We start from the raw sequence: 12146 nt of genomic DNA, 5'->3' as shown, positions 1-12146 counted from the left end.
GTCTCTGTGTGTGTGTGTGTGTGTGTGTGTGTGTGTATGTGTGTGTGTGTCTGTCTGTCTGTCTCTCTGTGTGTCTGTGTGTCTCTCTGTGTGTGTGTCTGTCTCTCTCTGTGTGTGTGTCTGTGTGTCTGTGTCTGTGTGTCTGTGTGTCTGTGTCTGTGTGTCTGTGTGTCTGTGTGTCTGTGTGTCTGTGTGTCTGTGTCTGTCTGTCTGTCTGTCTGTCTGTCTGTGTGTGTGTGTGTGTGTGTGTGTGTGTGTGTGTGTGCATATACATGCACAGAGGCCAGAAGAGAGTGTCAGACTTCTGGAGCTGGAGTTATGGGCAGTTGGGAGCTGCTTGACCTGGGTGCTGGGAACTGAACTCTGGACCTCTGCCAGAGCGGTGGCAAATGGTCTTTATCACCGAACCATCTCTCTTGCTCCTTGACTGTGTCTCTGAAAGGTTCTCATGAACAGTGCTTGACCTGTGTCCAGCACACGCAGCTGTTCCAATCTCTGCAGTCACTGGCATTTCCAAAGTTTTCCGTGCAGAAAACATGTGTTTGGCTTGTATTGAAAAGTAGGAATCCATGCTCATCAACATTCCACAGTTACATGAGGAGTCATGCAGAACCCCCACAAAAGCCTACACCCCACTCCCTTGAGCCCTAGGATTGCCAGAGACTTTGGTTCAGAGTCCAGTTTGGCTCTGGTGCTGGATCGAATGAATGATACTGGTTTGAACAAGTAAGATCCGGGGAGCTGGAGGGTGATCTCCCTTGTTCTGACTGCAGCCGCGCCTTCCTTCTGTTAGCTTTCGGACTAGAGGGATTAAACTTTTCCTCCCTTCTGTGTCACCTGTCTTTGGGTGGCAGTTTGCCAACCACGAACCTCCCCCTTCCAAACAAAACAAACTTCAAACAAGTTGCATCTACAGTCTGCTCCTCAAGCTGTGACTGCAGATGTTTACCATGACGGGTGGAGATAAATCTCAGCCTCTTCGGCGAGATTCATTTCCATGGAGAGGTCATGGTACTGTGTGTGAATATGAGCGCACAGTGATCTCAGCTTCTAAGGTTTTAGGTGCTTCTGATTTTAATAGCATGGGCATTTGAGATGCTCGGATTCTTTTTAAAAATGTATTCTTTCATGATTACACACACACACACACACACACACACACAGACACAGACACAAAACTTTGATCACATCTTCTCTATCCTCCTCCTCTTGTATACAACCCCATCTTTTTTTTTTAAAGATTTATTTTATGTATATAAGTACACTGTAGCTGTCCTCAGACACACCAGAAGAGGGCATCAGATCTCATTACAGATGGTTGTGAGCCACCATGTGGTTGCTGGGATTTGAACTCAGGACCTCTGGAAGAGCAGCCAGTGCTCTTAACTGTTGAACTATCTCTCCAGTCGCCCCCATCATCTTTCAAACTATCTTCTACTTTCACGTTTGTGTGTATGCATGTGGGCAAATGTGTATGTGATTTTATATATATATATATATATATATATATATATATATATAGAGAGAGAGAGAGAGAGAGAGAGAGAGAGAGAGAGAAAGAGAGGGAGAAAGAGAGAGACCCACTGCACTTAATTAAAATTTCTTGCACAAGCGTGGGTGCAGTTATTTACTTTAGTATACACAGCTTACCAGAGAGTACATAACTGAGGTACTCAGGGAGCATGGGATCTTATGATCCCATCCCCATCTACGATGAAGTGCTGACAGGCCCAGTCTCCTGCCAGTCTTGTTCAGGAAGCTGCTGTTGCAGCGATCACTTGGCTGTGAGACACATGGGTTTCATAGCACTCTTTCTGGTTCCTCAGCTCTTACATTCTTTCCAACTCCTCTTTTGCAACATTCCCTGAGTTCTGCAGGTGCTGAGGTAGCTGTTCCATTTATGGCTGAGTGCTTAATGGCCAGTTGTGAGTCTCTGCATGAGTATGTACTTATTATATAAGATGATGGGTTTCATTATGACAGCTCCTTTAAAAATATGCTCCTCTCTCTCCATATATATATATACATATATACATACATATATACACACATACACATATATACATATATATATAAATTTAAATTAAAAATTTCTTTGGTGGGTGGAAGATCACTGGGTTTGTTTATATCAATATAACCAAGCACACGAGTAACATGTGCTACACCTTTAAGTAGGGGGTCAGATTGTTGCAGCTCCTTATAACCATGTGGAGCTAGGGCTGTGAATATGGTTGCAGTGAGACTAAGTGTGATGGCTAGCTTTAATTGCCAACTTGATTTAACCTAGAAACAACTGCATGAGAGTCTCAGTAAAGGATTGTCTGTGTTTGGGCTGGACTGTGCAGCATGTCTGTGGGGGATTGTCTTAATTGATCGATGTATGAATTCTAGCCCACTGTGGATGGCACCATTCCCTAGGCAAGAGGTCCTGAACTACATGTATAAGAGTTGAGAAACTGAATTGAGCGCAGAGAAGCAAGTGGGCATGAGCACATGCATTTCTCTCTGTTTTTGACTGTGATGTGACCAACTATTTTAAGTTTCTGTAATAATGGATGGTAACCCAGAATTGTAAGCTGAAATGATACTTTGTTTTCCCCCCAAGTTGATTTTTGTCAGGGTATTTGATCATAACATCATAAACAGAACTACCGCACATACCTTCCAAATCCTAGGCTAGTAACTCCACTTCAAAGCAAGCCACCACTTAGATGGTCTAGTCCCTAGACTGCAAAATAAGCCACCTTTCCCACAGCTCGACAGTGTTCCCTGAGATCATTAGAATATCTGACAAGGGAAGGGGTGGGGTGCGCATGCACAGAACATTGCCAGTCTTTCCTGTTTTTTGTGTGTTTCAGCCCAGAGTCACCCTTACTGTTCTAACACTAGGCAGTACTCTGAATCCAGAATTGCATAAATTTTAATGTTAACTTATTGACCTTATGTAAAGCAGGGGCTTGGTAAGCAGGGAGTTGGAGATGGAGGAAATACTGGTGTGCAGTCATCTCATAATAAACTCATTTTACTCATCAAGGGGGAATCCCAAATAAGTCATTGTTTGGACTGTAGACGCTGTCCCAGTTTGAGGGAAAATGTTAATTTTTACAGCTCTCTCCCCCCCCCAAAAGAAGCCACAAAACAGTGTTTTTTTTTTATTTTTTTCCTTCATCTTTATTAAATTGGGTATTTCTTATTTACATTTCAATTGTTATTCCCTTTCCCGGTTTCCAGGCCAACATCCCCCTAACCCCTCTCCCTCCCCTTCTCTGTGGGTATTCCCCTCCCCATCCTCCCCCCATTACCACCCTCCCCCAACAATCACATTCACTGGGGGTTCAATCTGGCAGGACCAAGGGCTTCCCCTTCCACTGGTGCTCTTACTAGGCTATTCATTGCTACCTATGAGGTTGGAGCCCAGGGTCAGTCCATGTATAGTCTTTGGGTAGTGGCTTACTCCTGCAAGCTCTGGTTGGTTGGCATTGTTGTTCATATGGGGTCTCAAGCCCCTTCAAGCTCTTTCAGTCCTTTCTAAGATTCCTTCAACGGGGGTCCCATTCTCAGTTCAGTGGTTTGCTGCTGGCATTCGCCTATATATTTGCTGTATTCTGGCTGTGTCTCTCAGGAGAGATCTACATCTGGTTCCTGTCAGCCTGCACTTCTTTGCTTCATCCATCTTATCTAGTTGGGTGGCTGTATATGTATGGGCCACATGTGGGGCAGGCTCTGAATGGGTGTTCCTTCTGCCTCTGTTCTAAACTTTGCCTCCCTATTCCCTCCCAAGGGTATTCTTCTTCTCCTTTTAAAGAAGGAGTGAAGCATTCGCATTTTGGTCATCCTTCTTGAGTTTCGTGTGTTCTGTGCATTTAGGGTAATTCGAGCACTTGGGCTAATAGCCACTTATCAATGAGTGCATACCATGTGTGTTTTTCTGTGATTGGGTTACCTCACTCAGGATGATATTTTCCAGTTCCCTTCATTTGCCTATGAATTTCATAAAGTCATTGTTTTTGATAGCTGAGTAATATTCCATTGTGTAGATGTACCTCATTTTCTGTATCCATTCCTCTGTTGAAGGGCAACTGTGTTCTTTCCAGCTTCTGGCTCTTATAAATAAGGCTGCTATGAACATAGTGGAGCACGTGTCTTTTTTATATGTTGGGGCATCTTTTGGGTATATGCCCAAGAGTGTATTGCTGGGTCCTCAGGTAGTTCAATGTCCAATTTTCTGAGGAACCTCCAGACTGATTTCCAGAATGGTTGTAGCAGTCTGCAATCCCACCAACAATGGAGGAGTGTTCCTCTTTCTCCACATCCTTGCCAGCATCTGCTGTCGCCAGAGTTATAAAACAGTGTTTTATCCATGAAATGCCATTATGTGGTACACACTGATTGCGACAGGTAACATTGGGGTCCATCATGGTAAAATCTAGATGGTAATTTACTATTGAATTCTTTCGGCATTTCTTCATTGTCATAATACAATGTTGGGAAGAGTAGAGGCCTGTAGGGCTCTTAAAGAGATAGCTGATGTCACAGCCTATGGTTTATCAAACTCAGGCTGAGGTGGCACTGGAATCTGGCAGGAGGGTATGACAGAGGACAAAGACTTTCTCCCTTTTTCCTCAGAGGTTCTGCAATTAGCACTTTTATAATTTCATGTGGCAGAAATGTAACTTAAATGAGTGTAAGCAGGAGTCATGCAGGCCAAGTGGACATGCCAGATTCATTCATACACACGCACACACACACACACACATACACACACATACACACATATACACATAAACACACATATACACATACACACATACATACACACACACACACTCACACATATGCACACACACACACACACACACACACTCCCTGACATACACACATTCACATACATGTCCACACACTCACACATATTCACACACACACACTCATACACACATTCACATACATGTCCACACACTCACACATATGCACACACACACACACACACACTCCCTGACATACACACATCCTCACAGGCACCCAAATATAATTCACACACATGTTCACATACATTCACATGCTCACACACAGATTTTAGAGTTTTGAATGTTTCATGCCCATGATCCTAGCAGAAAGAAGGAGGAAGAGGAGGAGGCTGCAGCTTTGGAAGCACAGTTGGGAGTTCAAGGGCAGCTTGAACTATAGTGTAAGTCCCTGTTCCAAACAAACAAACAAACAAACAAACAAACAAACAAACCAACAAATGAAAACCCAAATAAAACCAACCAACCAAACAAACAAAAACTCCAAAACTCCAAAAAGCCAAAAACCAACCAACCAAACAAAAAGCCCTGCGTGTTGTTCTGGATCTGTGAATTGGATCAATACCTGTTTTTTTTTTCTATTTTAAAATTTTTTATTTTTAATTTTTGATCTGTTTTAACTATCAGTCACTAATGTTTAAATCTCCTCTTATGATAGTAGGTTGTAAATTCTTTAAAACCTCTATGTTTTGTCTTAGATTATTTAGAGTTATATTGTTATGTGTTAGGTTCTGCTTCTGCCCCCTTTCATCCTCTTCCTTCTTGTGATGCTGAAGTGAAGTTCAAGGCCTTCCACATGCTGGTGTCTTAGGAACCCACGCTCATCCCTGGGGGATTGAGATGAGACACCATGACCAAAGCGTCTTGAGGAGGAAAGGGTTTATTTGACTTACACTTCCACATTAGTGTTTAATATGGAAGGAAGTCAGGATAGGAACTCAAACAGGGCAGGATCCTGGAGGCCATGGAGGGGTGCTGCTTCCTGGCTTGCTCCCCATGGCTTGCTCAGTCGTTTTCTTATAGAACCCAGAACCATCATCTCAAGGAGCCCACCATGGGCTGTGCTCTACCCCATCAATCACTAATTAAGAAAATGTCCTTGAGACTTGGCTATTGCCTGGTCTAATTGAGGCATTTTCTCAATTGAGGTTCTCTGATCTCCAGTGATTCTAGATTGTGTTGAGTTGATATAAAACTAATCAGTACACCAGTCAAGCAGTCAACCACTGAATCATGCCCCAACCCCTCACTGGGAGACTCTAGGCAGGGGCTCTACCACTGAGCCACACTCCCAGCCCCTCACTGGGGGATTCTAGGCAGGGGCTCTACCACTGAGCCACACTCCCAGCCCCTCATTGGGGGATTCTAGGCAGGGGCTCTACCACTGAGCCACACTCCCAGCCCCTCATTGGGGGATTCTAGGCAGGGGCTCTACCACTGAGCCATGCCTCCAGACTATAAGGAGTTTTATATCATCTTATATCTTGTTCTTTGTTCATCAATATTACTGTTGTTGCTGATAATTTTCTTTTGTCATGTCGTTTTGTCTCATAAGTGTAACAAACAGCTTTTCCTTCAGCAAAGCATTAGGCTAATGCATAGTTTCCCATTGGCTCTTGGAATTCTTTTATTTATATCTTGGGTTAAGATATATGATTCAGACTTGGGTTCTTTTATTTATATCTAGCCCCTCAATTGGCCTGGAATAGTCTAATTATTTATCCTTAGCAGTTACCTTTAACACTGTAAACATTTTATTAGAAGATAACATTTGCATTTTCCTCAGATGCTGGAGAGTTGGTTGGTTCTGAGTCTTTGCTGGACTTGGGTTGAGGCCCTCCACTTGTCTGTGACTTGACACAGATTGAGGCCATTGCCATCACATCCATTTGCTTGGCTTCTGGGTTCACTGGTATCCATGCTGCCCTCAAGACCAACTGTGAGCTCATGGAGAAGTCACGGAGAGTCAGAGTAGGATTAATCCCCCCTCCCTGTTAAAGCAGCTGGGGTAACACTGGGCTTGGCTTCTTTGCAGAAGCCTTGGCTAATGTCAACAATGTGAGCACTGGGTAGCTCTGTAGGGTGGTGGCAGGGGGTTGGGGGAATTTGTTTTGGTGACTGGTGCAGAAGAAGGTTCCTTGTCTTCTGTCCATCGGCGCCGCCGCTGCCCAGACAAGAAAGAGAAATCAAAGAGAGAAGAATGTGAGGAGTCTGATAATGACACAGACGTTGTTCTTTGGGACTAAATTAAATAGTGCTGAGCTATTAGGCCAGGCACTGTGGCTAGTCCCAGTGTATTTAGGAGTCAGGGCAATTGGATCTAAGTTCTAGGCCAGCATGAGCTATTCTTTAGGAAATATTGACTTGGCTTTTATTTGGTTGTATGTGTCTGTGTGTCTGTGTGTCTCTCTCTCTCTGTGTGTGTGTGTGTGTATGTGTGTGTGTGTCTGTCTGTCTCTTTGTGTGTCTGTGTGTCTCTCTGTGTGTGTGTCTGTCTCTCTCTGTGTGTGTGTCTGTCTGTCTCTCTCTGTGTGTGTCTGTGTGTGTGTGTTTGTCCGTCTCTCTCTCTGTGTCTGTGTGTCTGTGTGTCTGTGTCTGTGTGTCTGTGTGTCTGTGTGTCTGTGTGTCTGTCTGTCTGTCTGTCTCTCTCTCTCTCTCTCTGTGTGTGTGTGTGTGTGTGTGTGTGTGTGTGTGTATGTGCATATACATGCACAGAGGCCAGAAGAGAGTGTCAGACTTCTGGAGCTGGAGTTATGGGCAGTTGGGAGCTGCTTGACCTGGGTGCTGGGAACTGAACTCTGGACCTCTGCCAGAGCGGTGGCAAATGGTCTTTATCACCGAACCATCTCTCTTGCTCCTTGACTGTGTCTCTGAAAGGTTCTCATGAACAGTGCTTGACCTGTGTCCAGCACACGCAGCTGTTCCAATCTCTGCAGTCACTGGCATTTCCAAAGTTTTCCGTGCAGAAAACATGTGTTTGGCTTGTATTGAAAAGTAGGAATCCATGCTCATCAACATTCCACAGTTACATGAGGAGTCATGCAGAACCCCCACAAAAGCCTACACCCCACTCCCTTGAGCCCTAGGATTGCCAGAGACTTTGGTTCAGAGTCCAGTTTGGCTCTGGTGCTGGATCGAATGAATGATACTGGTTTGAACAAGTAAGATCCGGGGAGCTGGAGGGTGATCTCCCTTGTTCTGACTGCAGCCGCGCCTTCCTTCTGTTAGCTTTCGGACTAGAGGGATTAAACTTTTCCTCCCTTCTGTGTCACCTGTCTTTGGGTGGCAGTTTGCCAACCACGAACCTCCCCCTTCCAAACAAAACAAACTTCAAACAAGTTGCATCTACAGTCTGCTCCTCAAGCTGTGACTGCAGATGTTTACCATGACGGGTGGAGATAAATCTCAGCCTCTTCGGCGAGATTCACTTCCATGGAGAGGTCATGGTACTGTGTGTGAATATGAGCGCACAGTGATCTCAGCTTCTAAGGTTTTAGGTGCTTCTGATTTTAATAGCATGGGCATTTGAGATGCTCGGATTCTTTTTAAAAATGTATTCTTTCATGATTACACACACACACACACACACACACACAGACACAGACACAAAACTTTGATCACATCTTCTCTATCCTCCTCCTCTTGTATACAACCCCATCTTTTTTTTTTAAAGATTTATTTTATGTATATAAGTACACTGTAGCTGTCCTCAGACACACCAGAAGAGGGCATCAGATCTCATTACAGATGGTTGTGAGCCACCATGTGGTTGCTGGGATTTGAACTCAGGACCTCTGGAAGAGCAGCCAGTGCTCTTAACTGTTGAACTATCTCTCCAGTCGCCCCCATCATCTTTCAAACTATCTTCTACTTTCACGTTTGTGTGTATGCATGTGGGCAAATGTGTATGTGATTTTATATATATATATATATATATATATATATATATATATATATATATATATATATATAGAGAGAGAGAGAGAGAGAGAGAGAGAGAGAGAGAAAGAGAGGGAGAAAGAGAGAGACCCACTGCACTTAATTAAAATTTCTTGCACAAGCGTGGGTGCAGTTATTTACTTTAGTATACACAGCTTACCAGAGAGTACATAACTGAGGTACTCAGGGAGCATGGGATCTTATGATCCCATCCCCATCTACGATGAAGTGCTGACAGGCCCAGTCTCCTGCCAGTCTTGTTCAGGAAGCTGCTGTTGCAGCGATCACTTGGCTGTGAGACACATGGGTTTCATAGCACTCTTTCTGGTTCCTCAGCTCTTACATTCTTTCCAACTCCTCTTTTGCAACATTCCCTGAGTTCTGCAGGTGCTGAGGTAGATGTTCCATTTATGGCTGAGTGCTTAATGGCCAGTTGTGAGTCTCTGCATGAGTATGTACTTATTATATAAGATGATGGGTTTCATTATGACAGCTCCTTTAAAAATATGCTCCTCTCTCTCCATATATATATATACATATATACATACATATATACACACATACACATATATACATATATATATAAATTTAAATTAAAAATTTCTTTGGTGGGTGGAAGATCACTGGGTTTGTTTATATCAATATAACCAAGCACACGAGTAACATGTGCTACACCTTTAAGTAGGGGGTCAGATTGTTGCAGCTCCTTATAACCATGTGGAGCTAGGGCTGTGAATATGGTTGCAGTGAGACTAAGTGTGATGGCTAGCTTTAATTGCCAACTTGATTTAACCTAGAAACAACTGCATGAGAGTCTCAGTAAAGGATTGTCTGTGTTTGGGCTGGACTGTGCAGCATGTCTGTGGGGGATTGTCTTAATTGATCGATGTATGAATTCTAGCCCACTGTGGATGGCACCATTCCCTAGGCAAGAGGTCCTGAACTACATGTATAAGAGTTGAGAAACTGAATTGAGCGCAGAGAAGCAAGTGGGCATGAGCACATGCATTTCTCTCTGTTTTTGACTGTGATGTGACCAACTATTTTAAGTTTCTGTAATAATGGATGGTAACCCAGAATTGTAAGCTGAAATGATACTTTGTTTTCCCCCCAAGTTGATTTTTGTCAGGGTATTTGATCATAACATCATAAACAGAACTACCGCACATACCTTCCAAATCCTAGGCTAGTAACTCCACTTCAAAGCAAGCCACCACTTAGATGGTCTAGTCCCTAGACTGCAAAATAAGCCACCTTTCCCACAGCTCGACAGTGTTCCCTGAGATCATTAGAATATCTGACAAGGGAAGGGGTGGGGTGCGCATGCACAGAACATTGCCAGTCTTTCCTGTTTTTTGTGTGTTTCAGCCCAGAGTCACCCTTACTGTTCTGACACTAGGCAGTACTCTGAATCCAGAATTGCATAAATTTTAATGTTAACTTATCGACCTTATGTAAAGCAGGGGCTTGGTAAGCAGGGAGTTGGAGATGGAGGAAATACTGGTGTGCAGTCATCTCATAATAAACTCATTTTACTCATCAAGGGGGAATCCCAAATAAGTCATTGTTTGGACTGTAGACGCTGTCCCAGTTTGAGGGAAAATGTTAATTTTTACAGCTCTCTCCCCCCCCCAAAAGAAGCCACAAAACAGTGTTTTTTTTTTTTATTTTTTTCCTTCATCTTTATTAAATTGGGTATTTCTTATTTACATTTCAATTGTTATTCCCTTTCCCGGTTTCCAGGCCAACATCCCCCTAACCCCTCTCCCTCCCCTTCTCTGTGGGTATTCCCCTCCCCATCCTCCCCCCATTACCACCCTCCCCCAACAATCACATTCACTGGGGGTTCAATCTGGCAGGACCAAGGGCTTCCCCTTCCACTGGTGCTCTTACTAGGCTATTCATTGCTACCTATGAGGTTGGAGCCCAGGGTCAGTCCATGTATAGTCTTTGGGTAGTGGCTTACTCCTGCAAGCTCTGGTTGGTTGGCATTGTTGTTCATATGGGGTCTCAAGCCCCTTCAAGCTCTTTCAGTCCTTTCTAAGATTCCTTCAACGGGGGTCCCATTCTCAGTTCAGTGGTTTGCTGCTGGCATTCGCCTATATATTTGCTGTATTCTGGCTGTGTCTCTCAGGAGAGATCTACATCTGGTTCCTGTCAGCCTGCACTTCTTTGCTTCATCCATCTTATCTAGTTGGGTGGCTGTATATGTATGGGCCACATGTGGGGCAGGCTCTGAATGGGTGTTCCTTCTGCCTCTGTTCTAAACTTTGCCTCCCTATTCCCTCCCAAGGGTATTCTTCTTCTCCTTTTAAAGAAGGAGTGAAGCATTCGCATTTTGGTCATCCTTCTTGAGTTTCGTGTGTTCTGTGCATTTAGGGTAATTCGAGCACTTGGGCTAATAGCCACTTATCAATGAGTGCATACCATGTGTGTTTTTCTGTGATTGGGTTACCTCACTCAGGATGATATTTTCCAGTTCCCTTCATTTGCCTATGAATTTCATAAAGTCATTGTTTTTGATAGCTGAGTAATATTCCATTGTGTAGATGTACCTCATTTTCTGTATCCATTCCTCTGTTGAAGGGCAACTGTGTTCTTTCCAGCTTCTGGCTCTTATAAATAAGGCTGCTATGAACATAGTGGAGCACGTGTCTTTTTTATATGTTGGGGCATCTTTTGGGTATATGCCCAAGAGTGTATTGCTGGGTCCTCAGGTAGTTCAATGTCCAATTTTCTGAGGAACCTCCAGACTGATTTCCAGAATGGTTGTAGCAGTCTGCAATCCCACCAACAATGGAGGAGTGTTCCTCTTTCTCCACATCCTTGCCAGCATCTGCTGTCGCTAGAGTTATAAAACAGTGTTTTATCCATGAAATGCCATTATGTGGTACACACTGATTGCGACAGGTAACACTGGGGTCCATCATGGTACAATCTAGATGGTAATTTACTATTGAATTCTTTCGGCATTTCTTCATTGTCATAATACAATGTTGGGAAGAGTAGAGGCCTGTAGGGCTCTTAAAGAGATAGCTGATGTCACAGCCTATGGTTTATCAAACTCAGGCTGAGGTGGCACTGGAATCTGGCAGGAGGGTATGACAGAGGACAAAGACTTTCTCCCTTTTTCCTCAGAGGTTCTGCAATTAGCACTTTTATAATTTCATGTGGCAGAAATGTAACTTAAATGAGTGTAAGCAGGAGTCATGCAGGCCAAGTGAACATGCCAGATTCATTCATACACACGCACACACACACACACACATACACACACATACACACATATACACATACACACACATATACACATACACACATACATACACACACACTCACACACACATACATACACACACACACATACACACACATACACACACATACACACATACACACATATAC

The sequence above is a fragment of the Rattus norvegicus genome, chromosome 1 (genome assembly GCF_021556685.1).
Source record: "Rattus norvegicus strain SHRSP/BbbUtx chromosome 1, alternate assembly SHRSP_T2T, whole genome shotgun sequence".
NCBI lineage: Eukaryota > Metazoa > Chordata > Mammalia > Rodentia > Muridae > Rattus > Rattus norvegicus.
Note: the sequence above shows the minus strand (reverse complement) of the source record.